The sequence below is a fragment of the Rhinopithecus roxellana genome, chromosome 1, assembly GCF_007565055.1.
Source record: "Rhinopithecus roxellana isolate Shanxi Qingling chromosome 1, ASM756505v1, whole genome shotgun sequence".
NCBI classification, from domain to species: Eukaryota; Metazoa; Chordata; class Mammalia; order Primates; family Cercopithecidae; genus Rhinopithecus; species Rhinopithecus roxellana.
Window position 1 is genome coordinate 68,902,884 of NC_044549.1, and position 19,169 is coordinate 68,922,052.

The following is a 19,169-nucleotide window of genomic DNA, read 5'->3' on the forward strand; positions in this document are numbered from 1 at the left end:
CAACCATCATCTCACATAGTTACCCATTTCTCCTTCCTGTGGCAAAAGCAGCTACAATCTGCTGGTTGTTTAGCAACAATTCTGAGTATATTACAGCATTATGAACTACAGTCTTCAGGTTGTACATTAGATCTTCAGACTCGTTCATCCCTCATATCTGCTACTTTGTATCCTTTGATCTACATCTCCTCATTTCCTTCCTACCACCTTTCCCCTGGTAACTACTGTTTCATTTTCTCTATATATTTGATTTTTAAAAATATTACATATATAAGTGAGATTATGCAATATTTTTTCTGTATCTGGCATTCACTTATCATTATGTTCTTCAGGTTCATCCATTTTTGGCAAATGACAGGATCTCCTTTTTTTAAAGGCTGGATAAAAATCTGTTGCATACATACATACAAATACACACAACAGATTGTACATGAAAATATACAATGGAAACATATGGAAACAACCTAGATGTCTATCCCCCCACAAATGGATAAACAATAACAGTTTCTTTAACCATTTGTCTGTGGATGGACATCTAGGTTGTTTTCATATCTTGGCTAATGTGAATAACGCTGCAATGAACATGGGAGAACAAAGATCCTTACAAGATGGTGATTTCATTTCTTTTGGATATATACTCAGAAGACGAATTGCTGGGTTATATGGTAATTCTATTTTTAATTAATATTATATATTTTTAAAAAGTTGTCTTTCGCATCAATTAAGAGAAAGAAAAATAAAATATTTTTGTTTCTTTTCTGGAGCTTTTCTGTATCAAGATACATATTTTTGACACATCATTTTCCTTCTTTCTGAAGAATTTACTTTAATATTTCTTGCAGAGTAGGTCTGCTGGTGATAAATTCCCTCAGCTTTTGTCTGAGAAAGTCTTGATATCTCCTACATTTTTGAAGAATTAATTTTGCTGTGTATAAAACTCTAGGTTGGTGGAAATCTTTTGTTCCTTCTTTTGCTTTCACTTTAGATATTGCACTATTCACTCTTGGTTGCATGATTTCTGATGAGAAGCATGCTGTAATTCTTATTTATTCCTCTATAGGTAAGCTATTTTGTTTAAGAAAATCTTTCAAGATTTTCTCTTTGCCTTTGACTTTCTGCATAACTGAGTGAGGTTTTGGAATTTATCCTGTGTGGATCTGTGGTCTGGTGTCTGTCATTAATTTTGGGATGTTCTTAGCCATTATTCACGTATTTCTTCCTTTCTATTCTCTCTTTTCCTTCCAATATTCCAATTACATGTATGTTACACCGTTTGAAATTATCCCCCAGTTGTTGAATGTTCCTTGTTTTTCTTTTTACTTTTTGCTTTTCAGTGTGGGAAGTTTCTACTGATCTCACTTCAAACTCACAGATTATTTCCTGAATTGTATCAAATCCACTGATGAGCCTATCTGAAGGCATTTTTACATTTCTGGTACAATGTTTTTGTAGAATTTCCTTTTTGCTATTTCTTAGAGTTTCTATCTACATTACCATCTGCTCTTGCATATTGTCTACTTCTTCCATTAAAGCCCATTTCATATTAATCATAGTTACTTTAAATACCCTGTCAGATAATTTCTATATTTATGTCATATCTGCACCTGTTTCTGCTTATTGCTTTGTCTCTTCAGATGTTCTTTTTTCTTGCCTTTGGCATGTTTTGTAACTTTTTGTTGAAATCAAGACATGTATCAGACAGTAGAACTTGAGGTAAATAGGCCTTTAGTGTGAGGATTTATGGTTATAAGCCTAGGAGTTGGACTCTTTTCTTTTTCTTCTTGTTCTTCTTGTTCTTCTTCTTCCTCTTCTTCCTCTTCCTCTTCCTCTCCTCCTCCTCCTCCTTCTCCTCCTCCTTCTTCTTTAAATGTATTCTGTGCCTATGCTTACCCAGACTCCGTTTCATATTTGCTATAACTATAGGTGCCAGAGGTTCCAAATTTCTCTAGTGTTCAAGTTTTTGTCTCCCCTCTAGGTTTTGGGCTTCCCCAAATATTCTGCCTCAGATAGAATCTGCATTTTGCAGCTTTCAGTTGTAACCTAATGTTATCATACTGGGGTTTTGTTGGTGTGGTGTTAAGGGTAGGGAAAGGGAAGCATTCTACGGTCTTTTCAGTGTTATAGTGGACCTGAGTCTTGGAGGTGTGACATTCACAAGTGTTTCTCCAGTGGTAAAGCTTTTTTTATTCTGCCTCCTGCTCCCTTCCCTGGCAGCACCATGCCCAATTTATTTCCTTGAAGTCGTATCCCTCATTGTTGTTGTTTTGTTCCCTCTCTAGTAGGTGAGGCAGGAAAGCTGGAGGAGGCTATGAATTGAATGAATGTTCTTTCATCTACTGAGTAAGGCTCTGGCAAAGTCTTTTCCCATGGGTAGTAGGTCTTTGTTATGGAGAAAGCTCTGGTTAAATTTTACAATGGCTACTCTTTCCTTACCCCTGCCAGAGCTATAAGAGCATCTTTCTGGAATCTTCAGCATGAAAACCTGGTGGTGTTCCTGGAGGTAATGCTCATGGAAGTGAAGGTCCCCCAAAATTGTAGTCCTCTGGAATTTCAAGGAAAGTCCAAAAAAATTGATTTTGCTTTTCTATCTTTTTGTTATTTTGAGGATGGGAATGCTGTCTCCCAAGCTCTTCACATGTCAGAGCTGATAGTGGAAGTCTCTTTCTCAAGAAATGAAGATATATTATTTACCTATATAACAGATTCATGGGAAGGGAGGCAGAGCTGGCTTCAGGAATCACCAGGACTAAGGCCTTGAATACTGCCAAGAGACTCCTTCTCTACATTTTGAATTCTCCCTGCAACAATGTTACTGTTTACTATTGCTGACTGTAAGCATGTTTTCTCTCTGTCTGCAGGAACCTCTGGACTCACACCCTAAAAGCTGTTACCACATAACCAAAAGATCCTCCCCTACAGCTTCAAAAACAAAAATATCCTGCAGGAGGATTGTGATTGGCTCACCTTGTTTCACACACCCACAGCTTGGTCCAATCACTGTGGCTATGGAGGAGTGAGACTCTGATTGGTCCAGCCTGAATCACGTGCATTCCCTTGGTGCCAGGGAAATGTGACAATTTCCAGAATGCCATTAACTAACTCCAGTACCATCTCCATAAACTAATGGAGATTCTTACTAGGCATAAAAAGAGAGAGTGTAAGAGGGGGAAGGAGGCCCTATTAGAAGGGGAAGTATAGGAAAAATAAGGAAGCCAAATACACGAACAGAAGGGGGATCTGGGGAATAACTAACTCAAGGCAAAATATGCCCACTTCACAATTTCTTCTGCTTAGAAACATCTTTTAGTCCTTTGGGATGTTTATGAGAAGGGATGATTTCAAACCTTGCCTCTTACAGTCCTTAGTGAAGTGGATAACCGAGTCTATTAATCTGACAATGCATTTAAACTGAGTTATTGTGACAAGGGAGTTCCATTATCTATTTCATCGAGTTGCGAACTGTCAGAATAAATCTCATGGGGGGGGGGGTGGAAATCAAAGCTACTTTCTTTTATTTGCCATTTTTAGATTCCATGAAAGCTTAGATTCAACTTGGCTTAATGCGTAACTCTGGACAGAAGAGCAAGGTGGTGATTTCTGCTGTAAGCTCCTGCACTCCAAACTCCCACAAAATAAAAGGAAAAATCCCCACACGTGACAATTCCTGGCAGCTCAACCTGAATGAGACTGCTATTTTTAAAAAAATTAATTAACATTTGCTCATTCAAGTTTGACCTGAAATAGTCTAAATCTCCATGAAAAATTTAAGAAAGGGAACTAAAGTTTCAATGAAACTTTCTGTAAAAGCAATTAGAAGGTGTGTAAGTTCTCCTGTGAAACCCAATTTGAACGAGTTTAAGCAAAAAGAAACATTTTATAGCCTCATTAAACAAAAAACCCATGGGTTTCAAGACTTCAATCTCTGGTTTTACATTTTGTTATCAGGACCTACTCTTCCATCTCTTGGCTTTGCTCTTTGTAGTGGGCTTCATTCTCACCTACTTCCTTATGAATTGATGTCCAGTGGAAGAGGAAGTACATATCACTCTCATAAAGCCATCAAATCTAAAGATTGTGCCTCATCAGACTGGGTCATATGCTCAAACCTCAATCACTGTGGCCTGAAGATGATGACTGTAATTGGCCAGGCTGGGAGGATGGAGCCAGTATTTATAGAACAGGATCTAAACTAAAGGAAGGGATGGTTTCACAGAATAAACTCAGAGTTTTGTTACCCAAAATAGTAGTAATAGCTGTAACGACAGGGAAGGTGATAACAACAGACATTTATAGAGTGCTTATTATGTGCCCAGCACTCTTCTGTGCATCTTAAATGGTTTAACTAATTAAATCCTCATCACAACCTCAGGAGAAGACGGGTTGTATGACTTACCAAAAGTTACAAGCTGACAAGCAGTAGAACCAGGATTTGAAACTAGTGGTCAATATCTCTTCTAGGAAGTTGTTTTTTCCTATGCTCTTCTATAGCCTGTAAATTGCATCCTGATCTCAGACTGCCTGGGCCATTTTGAAAATGCATACATCCAGGATCAAAGGCTAAAAATATTATCTTTCAATTTACAGACACTATTTTGGTCTTATTTCTCTACTCTCAGACTCAACAGATGGATTTCTACAAAGAAGGCTTAGGTTTGAAGTTTACCCTTGTTTATATAGGTGTGTCTGTATCTGTATTGGTCTTTCCACTCTCTCTTGAACAAAAATCTAAAGTTTACAAATATGTATAAGTCAGCTTGCTCCTTTATTCTGATAAACGTTATTCCTTTTCTCCACAACTCCCACGGGAACTCACTGAGTTGGAAGCCTGGAAATCGATTTCATTGTCCACAGCTATGCAAACCATCTACAGTGCCCTTTCACAGCAGATGAGTTTTAAGGGAATCCCAAAGAGAATTTGCACTGGTAAGGCAAAACATCTTCTTTCAGTCATTTACAGATATTTATGGAGTTTATGGAAAAAATAGGCTAAAAAACTTTCAAGGTCAGAAGAGTCAATGGAAAGAGAAAAACAGGAATTTTGGAGTTAGGATCTCTGAGTAACTCAGTTTGAAAGAAAAAGAATAGCTTGATGAATTCAGTAAAAAGCATTTCATAACAGTGCTTGAGTGTGATTTTAAAAAATTGAATAAGTTGATATGCCTCATGGCTCGGTGCTGTCCTCATGATAATAAAGGAGCTCTCAGGAGGTCTGGTGGTTGTAAAGTGTGGCACCTCCCCCACCACTTTCTCTCTCTTGCACCTGCTCTGGTCATGTGACACATCTGCTCCTGCTTTGTTTTCTGCCATAAGTAAAAGCTCCTTGAGTTCTTCCAAGAACCCAAGCTGATGCCAGTGCCATGCTTGTACAGCCTGCAGAACCAAGAGCCAACTAAACCTCTTTTCCTTATGAATTACCCAGCCTCAGGTATTTCTTTGTAGCAGTGCAAATGGCCTAATACAATATGCTACTGGGTTCAACCCAGTATTTTTTTTCCTATTTATTCTGTGTAACAAACTACCCAAAACCCAATGGCATTAAACAATAATCACATCTTATTTCTCATCAGTCTGTAGGCTGACTGGGAGTTGGCTCATCTAGGCTCGGGTCGATTCTGCTTCATGTGTTTCTCATCCTCCTCCTAGAATCAACAGATCAACTTGGGCATGACCTTCTCATGATGATGGCAGAGGATCTAGAGGGTAAACTCAACTGTATAAGCCCTTTTTAAGCCTCTGTTTCTATTATGTCAGCAAACTTTCCACTGGCCAGAGCAAGTCACATGCCAAGCATAGCATCAAGACATGGGAAATGTGTCCTATTCAAATAGGAAGATACTGAAAAATTACACAAAAAAGTGAGTAGTTACAGGGAGAAATAAAGAATTGTGACCTTTAATGCAATCTGCCATGTTCCATAACCTAGACTATGCTGATCAGATCTATGGGTGGTAGCTGAGAAAAGATAATTCCTAAAACTCTTTTTGGTTGACGAGGGGTCCATGGCATGTTTTGAGTGAGCCATTCAGATATTAATAAGAACCAACACCTACATCATGCTTACCATATTCCAGGTATTGTTCTAATGATTTTATATGTATGTGTATGTATGTGTACATACATATAAGATTGCATATATATATGATATATATATATATATAAGATCATTATATATTGTTTTGTGAAAATTATATGTGTTGTATATGTGTTACACACACACACACACACACCCCCCTAATTTTCACAATAACCTCAGGAGATAGGTACTGTTATTATCCCCATTAGACTCATGAAGTACAGAAAGTTAAGTAACTTGCTCAGTTGGTAAATAGAAGCCAAGATTCAAGCCTGAGCAGTCTGGCTACAAAACTCATGCCTTTCACCCACTAGGTTTTTCTCTCTTAGAGAGAAACAGAAACAAATCTGAAAAGTAGTATTGGAACAGAAATTATAAGGATGCCATGGCAAACCAAAGCCACAGGTAAGATTTGTTTAAGAAGGAATAAGGGGTCAGGCATGGTTTCTCATGCCTGTAGTCCCAGCTACTTGGCAGGCTGAGGCAGAAGGATCACTTGAACCCAGGAGTTCAAGGCTGCAGTGAGCTATGATCATCCCACTTCACCTCAACCGTGACAACATGGAGATATCTTGTCTTAAAAAAAAGAAACGAAAAAATACATATAGAGGTTGAGAAAGGTAGTATAGAAAGAGAAGAGAAAAATAAAAATAGATTTTGGAAGAAGTGAAGATGAGGATTTGAGATGGGAAGTGGGGAGAAAAGGTAAAGGAATCCCTAGCTCTAGCCTGGCCCTGACAAGTCTCCAGTGCTAGCTTCCTTCTCTAGAAACCTCTGCTTTCATGGTGAAATAATGATAGCAGTTCCCCATTTCCTCGAAAGTATATTGTGTGTTACTGAGTATTTAATTTGGAAAAGTGCTAGAAATAGAGATCTATAATACTTTACAATTTGAAGACTCATGGCTTGCCACAGTTATAAACTTTTTATAATCTCTTATAAAATCAACCTTTGATTTCCAAAGTATAAAAGAGGTAAAAGCAGAACCACTCTGGTTTAATGAAGATGGTACATCTTCCACGTGGCCCCTTTCTCAGGGCCATCCTTCCCTTTCCCTGTGTTGAGGTGAGCTCTGTTGAACCATCAGGATCTTTAGCACACTGTTTAAAAAATATTGACCTAGACCTCAGTTAGTTGTCTCTTAAAGAGCAAGATAGCAAATATTTTAGGTCTTTTAGGCTCTTTAGTCTGTTGCTATTGCAGTGCAAAAGCATCCATAGACATTCCTTAAATGAGTGTACATGGCTGCGTTTCAATAAAACTTTATTTATTCATACTATTTTTGGATGTCACAAAATATTATTATTTTCTTGATTTTTCCCAACCATTTTAAAATGTAAAAACCATCTTTAGTTCACAGGTCAAATGAAAACAGGCTGTGGCTGGATTTGGCCTCTGAACAACAGATTGCTGAACCCTGATTTAGACTTTATTAAGGGACTCTGGGGAAGAACTCTGCCCTTTCTTATATATAAGGGTCAGGGACAATCTTAGATACAGGCTAAGTTGGTGTGTAGTGTACAGAATACGACTTCAACTCTTGAGGTGGTTTCAAGCTCTGGATGTCTCTATTCCTGAAGATTTTTGCTCCATCAACTCACAGCTATTTGTTATCCTTTTCAACCTGTGACATCTTTTATTCCACAATAAATAAGGAGATTTAAAAAACCCACTTGAAATTCTATAGGCGTCAGATCCTTTACTGAAAGCAGGCTTTGACCTGAGGGGAGAAGAAGGAAATAGCTAAGGTTTTCCATTCTTGAGGTTTTAAGATTCTAGAATAGAGACAGAAGAAGATGGAGACACAGAGAGCATTCTGAAGGCAGCACTTCACTTCCTTGCCTAGAGACAATACTGCTTGTAAATCTACAGAAGCATCTTGACCTAGGGTTCTGGAACTGTATTGTCAACTTTCAATTTGGTGTGCCAACAAGCAAATGGAGCAAGCTTGGACGATCAAAATCTAACAACTCCCAGCAACTCTCTTATGCCAATCCTTTTGTGTATGTCAGGTGCTATTGGAGCATCTGTGGGTTCTTCCTACCCATTTGGAGCCAATAAACATAGACAGAAAATGAAAGAAGGAAGAAATTCAAGATCCCAAGTAGGCCCCAAATGTAATCAGCTTCAGAGCAATTAAGAATTGACTGTAAAGAGACCCATCTCACATAATGACACTCACGAGCTCAAAGTAAAAGAATGAAGACAGATTTACTATGCAAAAGGAAAACAAAAAAGAGCAAGAGTTGCCATTCTTACATCAGATAAAACAGAATTTAAACCAATAAAAATGAAGAAGGATAAAGGACATTACATAATCATAAAGGGTACAATCCAACAAGAATACTCAACTAGGCCGTGCTCGGTGGCTCAAGCCTGTAATCCCAGCACTTCGGGAGGCCGAGACGGGCGGATCACGAGGTCAGGAGATCTAGACCATCCTGGCTAACCCTGGTGAAACCCCTGTCTCTACTAAAAAAAATACAAAAAAAACAAAAAACAAAACTAGCTGGGCAAGATGGCGGGAGCCTGTAGTCTCAGCTACTTGGGAGGCTGAGGCAGGAGAATGGCGTAAACCCGGGAGGCGGAGCTTGCAGTGAGCTGAGATCCGGCCACTGCACTCCAGCCTGGGTGACAGAGTGAGACTCCGTCTCAAAAAAAAAAAAAAAAAAAAAAAAAAGAATACTCAACTATTCTAAATATATATGCACCTAACATTGGAACACCCAGATTCATAAAACAAGTTCTTATTGACCTATGAAGAGATTTAGACAACAACACAATAATAGTGGGAGACTTTAATATGCAACAGACAATGTTAGATCATCGAGAAGGAAAATTAACAAAGAAACTCAACACTTGACCAACTGGACCTAACAGACATCTACAGAGCACTCCACCCAACAACCACAGAATGTACATTATTCTCATCTGCACGTGAAACATATTTTAAGATCGACCCCATGCTTAGTCATAAGGCAAATCTCAGTAACTTAAAAAAATGGAAATCATACCAAGGATACTCTCAGACCACTGTGCAATAAAAATAGAAAATAATACCAAGAAGATGTCTCAAAATACCCAAATACGTGGAAATTAAACAACTTACTCCTGAGCAACTCCTGGGAGAACATTGAAATTAAGGCAAAAATAGAAAAATTCTTTGAAATTAATGAAAACAGGGACACAACATACTAAAATCTCTGAGATGCTCCTAGAGCAGTGTTAGGAGGAAAGTTTATAGTGCTAAATGTTTTCATCAAGAAGTTAGAAAGATCTCAAACTAACAGTCTAACTTTGTACCCAAAGGATGTAGGAAAAAAGAACTAAACAACCAAAAACTAGCAGAAGAAACGAAATAATTAAAAATTAAAGAAGAACTGAATGAAGCTGAGATGCAAAAATCTATACAAAAGATCAATGAAACCAAGATTTGGTTATTTGAAAAAATAAACAAGATTGATAGACCACTAGCTAGATTGACAAAGCAAAAAAAAAAAAAAAAGAAAAAAAAAATCCAAGCAAGTATACTCAAAAATGACAAAAGTGACATTACAACTGGTCTAACAGAAAAAGAAAAGATCCTCAGAGAATACTCTGAACAACTCTATGCACACAAATTAGAATATATAGAGGAAATGGACAAATTCCTGGAAACACACAGTCTCCAAAGATAGAATCAGGAAGAGATTGAAACCCTGAATAGATCAATATTGAGCTCTGAAATGGAAACAGTAATAAAAAACCTATCAGCCAAAAAAAGTCCTGGACCAGATGGATTCACAGCTGAATTCTACTAGATATACAAAGAAAAACTGGTGCTAATCCTACTGAAACTATTCCAAAAATTGAGGAGTAGGGGCTCCTTCCTAATTCATTCTATAAAGCCAACATCAGCTTAATACCAAAATCTAGCAGAGACACACCATAAAACAAAGTTTCAGGCTAATATCTATGATGAACACAGACGCAAATATTCTCAACAAAAACTAGCAAACCAAATCCAGTAGCACGTTCAGGCTAATATCTATGATGAACACAGACGCAAATATTCTCAACAAAAACTAGCAAACCAAATCCAGTAGCACTCAACAAAAACTAGCAAACCAAATCCAGTTGAAATGTTAATGTATCAAAATAAAGTACGCTTTATTCCTGGGATGCAAAGCTGTTTTAACATGTGTAAACCAATAAATGTGATTCACCACGTAAACAGAATTAAAAGCAAAAACCACAAAATTATCTCAATAGATGCAGAAAAAGCTTTTGATGAAATCTAATATCCCTTCATAATAAAAGCCCTCACCAGATTAGACATCGAAGGAACATACCTCAAAATAATTAAGAACCATCTATGACAAACCCACATCCAACATCATACTGAACAGGCAAAAGCTGGAATCATTTCCTGTGAGAACTGAAACAAGATAAGGATGCCCACTCTCACTACTCCTGTTCCATAGAATATTGCAAGTCCTAGGCAGAGCAATCAAACAACAGAAAGAAAGAAAAGGCATCCAAATGAGAAAAGAAGAAGTCTGACTATCTCTATTTGCTGATGATATGATTCTGTAACTAGAAAACCCTGAAGGCTCTGCCAAAATTTTACTAGAACTGATGCATGATTTTAGTGAGGTTTCAGGATACAAAAATCAATGTACAAAAATCAGTAGCATTTCTATACATCAATAATTGTCCAGGCTGAGAGTCAAATCAAGAACACAATCTCATTACAAAAGCCACAAAGAAAATGAAATGCCTAAGAATACAGCTAACCAAGAGAGTGGAAGATCTTTACAGGGGAATTACAAAACATTGCTAAAAGAAATAAGTGATGACAAAAATAAATGGAAAGACATTCTATGCTCATGTATTAGAAGAATCAATATTGTTAAAATGGCCATACTGTCCAAAGCAATTTACAGATTCAATGCTATTCATATCAAACTACCAATGTTATTCTTCACAGAATTAGAAAAAAACTATTCTAAAATGCATATGAAAACAAAAAAGAACCTGAATTGCCAAAGCAATTCTAATCAAAAAGAATGAAGTTGGAGACATCAAACTACTCCAAACCATACCATAAGGCTACAATAACCAAAATAGCATGGCACTGATGCAAAAACAGATACATTGACTAAAGGAACAGAGTAGAAAACTTAGAAATAAAGCCACACATTTAAAACCATCTGATCTTCAACAAGGCCAAAAACAAGCAATGGGGAAAGGATGCCCTATTCAATAAACAGTAGTAGGATAACTGGTTACCCATATGCAGAAGGATGAAACTGGACTCTTACCTCTCATCATATACAAAAATGAACTCAAGATGGATTAAAGATTTAAATGTAAGATTACAAACTATGAAAATCCTAGGAGAAAAACTAGGAAATATCCTTGTTGACATTGGCCTTGGCAAATAATTTTTGGCTAAGTTCCCAAAAGCAATTGCAACAAAACAAAAATTCACAAATGGGACCTAATTCGACTAAAGAGTTTTTGCATAGCAAAATAAACTACTAACATAGTAAACAGACAACCTACAGAATGTGAGAATATATTAGCAAATTATGTATTTGACAAAGGTCCAATATCCAGAAACTGTAGGAAACTTATCAAAAAGCAGAAAAGAAATAACCTCATTAAGAAATGGGCAAAGGACATGAACAGACACTTCTCAAAAGAAGACATGCAAGTGGCCTACAAACATATGAAAAAATGCTCATCATGAATCATCAGTGAAATGCAAGTCAAAACCACAATGAGATATTATCTCATACTAGTCAGAATGTTATTATTAAAAACTCAGAAAACAACAGACGCTGGCAAGGTTGTGGAGAAAAAGGAATACACTGATGATGGGAGTGTATATTAGTGTGACCATTGTGGAAGACAGTTTGGTGATTTCTCAAAGAACTTAAAACAGCTACCATTTGACCTAGCAATCCTATTACTGGGTCTATGCCCAAAGGAAAATAGATTGTTATACCAAAAAGACACATGGACTTGTATGTTCGTTGCCACCCTGTTCATAATAGCAAAGACAAGGAATCGACCTAGGTGCCCATTCACAGTGGATTTGATAAAGAAAATGTGGTACATATACACCATGGAAAACTATACAGCCATAAAAAAGAATAAAATCATGACCTTTGCAGCTACATGAATGGAGCTGGAGGCCATAATCCTAAGTAAACAAAATGCAGGAACAGAAAACCAAATACCACGTGTTCTCACTTATAAGTGGGAGGTAAACGTTGAATACACATGGACTTAAACATGAGAACAGGAGACACTGTGAACTACTAGATAGGTGATGGAGGAGGCATGGGTTGAAAAATTATCTACTGAGTACTATGCTCACTTCCAGTGTGCAGTATACCAATGTAACAAAGTTGTGGATGTACCCCCATATCTAAAATAAAAGTTGAGATTTAAAAAAAGACTTGACTATAATTTTATTATTACCATCTAAACCCCCTTTGTGGCCAAAAAGTTAATTTGCTTTGACTGTATCTTTAATGTATAGGATTTATTTTTTAAAAGTCATTTGCAGAAGAAAAATGAAAGAAGACAAACGCTTCTATTTTGATTGACCACGATTTATTAATTGCCTAACCAGTCAAGTGAAATTGAATTGAATGCCAGGTCAGCCAAAAAAGTCAAATGTTTTTCTGTAGATGAAGTTATAGGATATACAATAGAAAGTAGATGGAAGTAATCAATCCTCCCCCAAATTTCTACTTCCCTCTAAACTTCTACAGAAACACTTCACAAACCAAACTTTCTGTGCCCAAAACAATTGACTTAACTTGAAACTTTGCTTTTCTTCTTGTCTTTGACTGGGTAAACCTCTGAATAAAATATTCTTTAAAATGTCTGCTGAAAACATATCATCAAACTGGGAAAATATGATAAACGGGCACTTTACGAATGCCTTCTTTTTCTGCTCTTCTTTGCAGCAGTCACTACTGGTTTTTGTGATATGTGTGAGGAGGGGACCTGCTTCAATGAAAACGTTACCCTACTCATGACAGGACAGCGCTAAGAGAAAATGAAAAGCGCACGTCTTAGAATCTTTCTCTATTGAGGAATCAGCAGTTATACTGACTAATTGTATTTTTGCAAACTCTAAGTATTCTATAAAGTACTAAAAAATGTTAATTCATGATTTCCCCTGAAGCTGTCATGTGGTCTCAGTGGGTGGTCAGGAAGTGAAGTGTAAAACATCGATGTCTGCATCTCAGGGAGTCTTCCCTTTGATCAAGCTCAGAGTGCAGGCAGGAAACAATATGCTCCTTGCTTTACTGCCATTTAGGATTGTTCATTAGTTTTAATTATTTTCTAAGATCTAGAGGGAGCCATCCAAAAAAATTAATCATGAATGGAAGGCAGGGCAGCCTTCTGTGATCGTAAAAACACATAAAGCGTTCTGGATTATGGACTTTTTATTATTTATACTCAAATTTGAACTGAAGCAGGCATGTGGTATATCAACATTTATTTAGAAAGCATGGGAATTTATGATAAATCATAAGTTTAGTTGAAAAATAAATTGATTTTCCAGTGTGTTTTTAAAATTAATTTTGAGAGTGGGTATGGAGTGCTTTCCTAATTTTGACCTTGCTAGAAAAATAAATTTTGCAATACCATGTTATTGTGAGGAGGGATTTTAACATTAGGCTAATTACACACTGTTTGTCTTTCTCTAAGCATTCCTACCAAGTACAGAGAATGTCTTTTGTTCTGGAGCAGCCTATTCCATTCTGGAAAGTTTAGAAACTCAGAATCCTGTCTCTCCATAACATCCTCTCTGCCATCATTTCATAAAATAAGCCCATTTTTTTTCCATGACAGCCCTTCAATTATTGAAGCATCTGTTGAGTTCCCTTAAGTCTTCTGAAGGGTTTAGGATTGCAGGATCTGGGATCCAACCACTTAGGTTCAATTTGGGGTTCTACTGCTTACTAGATGTGTCACTGGGCAGTTATTTAGCCGTGGTAGACATTGGTTTCCTCTTCATGAAAAATGGAGAAAACAATTACGCCTAGTTACTGGTTGGTTGTGAAGATTAAATGAGGATATCCATCTAAAGTCCTTTGTAGCCTGTGAAATGGTGTCAGTAAACACTATTTATTAGTATTCATATTATGACTACGTTTCTGATGAAACAAATTCCAATATGTCCTCATATGACATAGTTCTGAATCCCTCCACTATCAGGGTGACCAGCATGTCCTGGTTTTATGAGTGAAAAGTCCTATATCCTGGAACTCTCTCTGAGTCCCAGGAAAACTGGATCAACTGGCCAACCTACCTACTACTTATATATTGGTTACTGACTTTGGGATTTTTCTGCCCCAGTTATAGTACCTTTAAGACACCCCTGAAAACCCTGCCACATAATACAGTCCCATTAAAAACTGTCTGGAGTGCCGAGAACTGTGTTGGGGCTACTGTCTGGCTTACTTTCTGACTACATCTTGCTTCTTCTATGATAACTATCTGGTACCTTTAATACTATGCCCTTGATCTTTAGATTTGGGCTTTTTCTGAATTGGCTTTGAGTGTCTCCTTACAAATCTTATTTGACCCCTTCCTTATCTATCTTCCATATCACAGATGGAATTGGACAGATACTCACTTGTGCTTGCCTGGTACTGACTTGGCATGTCCCTGGGAGTCAACCGCCATCTTGCCTTATGAGAATGGATACATCAGCCTGCACCAAGTCACAAGGCACAGGCTTGGAAGCAAGTGAAAATCTATCAATCTACAACCTTAGAGACTGACTTTTAAACCAGATCCTTTCAATTGTTACTGTCCTCTACTACATATTCTATATCTATCTATAGTCATACAAAATAACTATGCCTTACTGAAACTTCAACATACCATGTCTCCTACATTTGTTATGCTTTGTTCTGAAAATCCTTTCAAAAAGGGAAATGCAATTGGTCTGGCATGGTGGTTGGTTCCTGTGATTATTCCTACCTTTTTTAACAGCTCCAAAACCATCTACCTGCTTGTTGCAATGTCTGTGATTCATGAAAAGACACTGATAGACACAGGAAAAAGTTGTAAGACTTCTGTAATTGCAAAAGATGAGGACATTTATCTTTTTAGAGGTGACTACTCAAAGCAGGAGATAGTATGTTCTTGACTTTCCAGGTCTCCCAAAATTTCCCATGGAGATCCACACCTGGTACCCGCTTCATGTAGTGTTGAATCCTCAATAAGCAAAAAGACAGCACTATCCTATTCTCAAAGGTCTTTATATCCTCCTTGCCTTCCAACTGCCCTTTAGATTTTGGCTATGAACCACTACTCACCAGGTGCAATTAATGAGTAGAAAACAACCCCAGCATATTTCTGAGTGTTTACTGTCAGATTTAGGTGAATCTATGATACATTTCTAGGGCATAGCCCCCTTCTGGCAATGGCCAACTTTCGGATTTGCTTTGGGTTTCTTTTGATATTGTATGCTGGAAAAATTGCCGGAGATTATTATAAATACACTTGTCAGTGGTGCACTGAATCTGCTTTTCTCCTTCTCTTTAAAATGCAGACCTAGACTTGCTAATCTTTGGGCTTCTGAAGAGGTTCCACATTGTTTATTCCCTTCTGAGACTTGGGATCTTTCACAGAAGTAAGGAATGTAACCAAGAGTACAGAGTGTTAGTCATACATAACAAGTTACAAGCAGGTTTTAAGGAGGATGAAGTGGTCTTTGGACATTATTTATTTTTTCTGAACTTCTATAGAATGTAGTTATACCCTAACATCCCATATACATTCTATCTCTTATTAGAATGTAAACTCTTCAAGAAAAGTGCATCAATTTTAGTCATCTTCATATCCTACAAAGGGATCTTACAAATGAGTATTTTTTTCCATTGTGGGAGTTTTCTAAGTATAGAAATTAAGTGGACATAGCCCTCAGAGTAAAAAAACATATGATTTTGTTGGAACTAAAGCTATCTATAAATTGGAATTCAGCCTAAGTATTCATGGATGTCACCGAAGCAGGGTTGTGTAGTGGAGTTCCACAAAATTCATGTGTAGATTCATGTCCCTGCCCAGCCCTCCCAGGATAAACAATGTTAATGACAATGTTTTCCATGTATGTGATAGTTAATTATTCACAAAGTCAATGCTGAGTCTTAATGCTTATCTTTTGAGATAGGTTATATATAATCCCATTTTAGAGTTGAGAAAACCAAGGCTCAGAGAATAAAGGTGACTATTACCAAGGAAACAGAACTAAGTGCAGAACCAACACATAACTGAGTCATCTAGCTCCTTCTCCTCTTTCTGACTTGGGCTTCCCTGCCTTTGCTGTTGTGTCTGTACTTCATGGTATGTGGAAAGCAAAGATTATGTAAAAGCAGCATCTCCAACCACAACCCAGGAGGTAAATTCTCTCTCTTTCTCATCTTCACATCTAATCCATTAGCAGGTCCTCTCAATTTTTCCTACCAAATAGGTACTGGATTCATCTGGTTTGATCCCACATCTGCACCCGAGTCTACACTACCATTATCCTCATTTGGATGAGTGCAGTAGCTTCCCAAGGGGGCTCTCTCCTGTCATGCTTTATCATCCATGGTTCTCAATTTGAGTATGCATCAGAATCTCCTGGGGGCCTTATTAAAACACAGATTGCTGGATCCCGTGTCAGAGTCTCTGATTCAGTAGGTCTGGATGGTGCCTGAGAATCTGCACATCTAAATAATTCCCAGGCGATACCACTGCTGCTAGTCTAGAGACCATGATCTGAAAACTGCTACTTGACACAACCTATTTGCCATATAATAGCCCGAGTGATCTCTCCTAACCTCAAATCAGATTAAGTCAGTCCTTTATACACAAGCTTCTTTTTGATACCTTCTCATTTATACCCATTACAAAAATCTAGCTGATTCTTGCTCTGTCTCCCAGGCTGGAGTGGAATGGCATAGTCATAGCTCACTCCTGACCTCAAGTGATCCTCCTTCCTTGGCCTTCTAAAGCACTGGGATTACAGATGTGAGCCACTGTACCCAGCAAGCCATGAAGTCCTTTTTGATATGCTTCTGATGACTGCACTAACCTCATTTCCTCCTTGTTCACTGAGCTTCCTTTCCATTTCTCGTCATTCAAACTTTATCCTACCTCAGAGCCTTTGACTATCCCTCTGCCAGGAATATTCCTTTCCTAAATCTTTAAATGAATGGATCCCCTTTATCGTCTAGGTGTCAGTTCAAGGCTGGTCTCCCTAGAGAGCTCTTTCCTTTCTTGTTACAGTTGCCCTCTCAGTAACTCTGTCACCTCTTTCATATTTTTCCTATTGTTTTTGCTTATTTTCTGCCCATACTGTGAGTGCAAACTCCATGAGAACAGGGCCATTGTCCTCACGGTTTATACCTGAGCTCTATACCTAAAACCATGCCTGGCACATAGTTTGACTCAGTAAATGAATGATAAATGAATGACTGAGCCTCTAAAACTCTCTTAAGATCCGCAGTCTCCTGAAGATTAGTAATCCCTCTAGAATCCCAGGTCTCATGCTTTCTGAAGCTCTGAGGGTCAGTGGTCAGTTCCAAGCACTCTGCAACCTTCTTTTCCATGAAGGAAACAACTGTATACGATCCTGTGCACCTTGCAGCTGTCTGAGTGGAAAAAAAAACTGTAGGTCATAAATATGGCAAAAAGTAGAGACACAGAGCCAATTTTTCTCACTATTTGGTTAAAGTAGAAATAGAGATCCTTAAAGAGCTAAGGACTTTTGAAAGAAATGAGGAATGACTCCATACAGTATCCATAAGTATCTTTACCTCTGCTGTGGATCCCAAGGATTGAATAAACCTACCCTCAGGAATAGGTGCAGCAGCTATAGATGTGTGTGTATATAAATAAATGTATATATAGACCACAGACAGAACATCTGTAGTCTGTAGCTTGTGTAAGTTCCATTTTTTTTTTTTTTTTTTTTTTTTTTTCGGAGACAGAATCTTGCTCTTGCTCTGTCACCCGGGCCGGAGTGCAGTGGTGTGATCATAGCTTACTGGAGCCTCAAACTCCTGGGCTCAAGGGATCCTTCTGGCTCAGCCTCTCAAGTAGTTGGGACTAAAGGTGCATGCCAGCACACCCAGCTAATTTTAAAAAATTGTGTAGTGATGAGGTCTCATAACATTGTGCAGGCTGGTCTCAAATTCCTAGCCTCAAGCGATCTTCCTGCCTCAGTGTCCCAAAATGCTGAGATTACAGGTATGAGCCACCAGGCCTGGCCTCTAACTTCCATTCTTTTGGGGAAATTCTTAGTGTCTATGTGGCTGGGATGGAGAATTTCCTTCCCCTCAGCTCCATGCTGGACACATGCCTCAAGCCTGGCCAATCAGATTACTCCATTACTCTGGTTAGCTGTTGGTCAAGGGATATGTAACTGCATCACTCTGGGGCAATGAGAATACCTCCTACAAATTCTCCTGTTGCTATCAGGAAATATACTCTCTCTCTGGAATCATGAGAAAGATACAAGCTTGAGAACTCTGATGACCTCCTCATCATGGCATGGGGAGGGGAGAGTCTATTTGAGAATTAAGCTTGATATGGTTTAGCTTTGTGTCCCCACCCAAATCTCATCTTGAATTATAATCCCTATGTGTGTAGGGCGAGATCTGGAGGAAGGTGTTTGGACCATGGGCGTGGTTTCTCCCATACTGTTCTCGTGATAGTGAGTGGGTTCTCGTGAGATCTGATGGTTTCACAAGGGGTTTCCCCCTTCACTCTTCCCTTTTTCTCTCTCCTGCTGCCCTGTGAAGAGGTCCCTTCCACCATGATTATAGGTTTCCTGAGGCCACCCCAGCCATGTGGAACTGTGAGTCAATTAAACCTCTTTTCTTTATAAATTACCCAGTCTCGGGTATGTCCTTGTAGCAGCATGAGAATGGACTAATACAAAGCTGAATCCAGATACAGAGAGGTGGAGTCTGGGTGACATCATTTTAACCACTGGACCCAGAAGTGTCTAAACCAAATACTGGATTTCCTACTTAAGGGAACACATTTTCCATTTGTTCTTGAGCTAATTTGAGTTAGATCCTGTCACTTA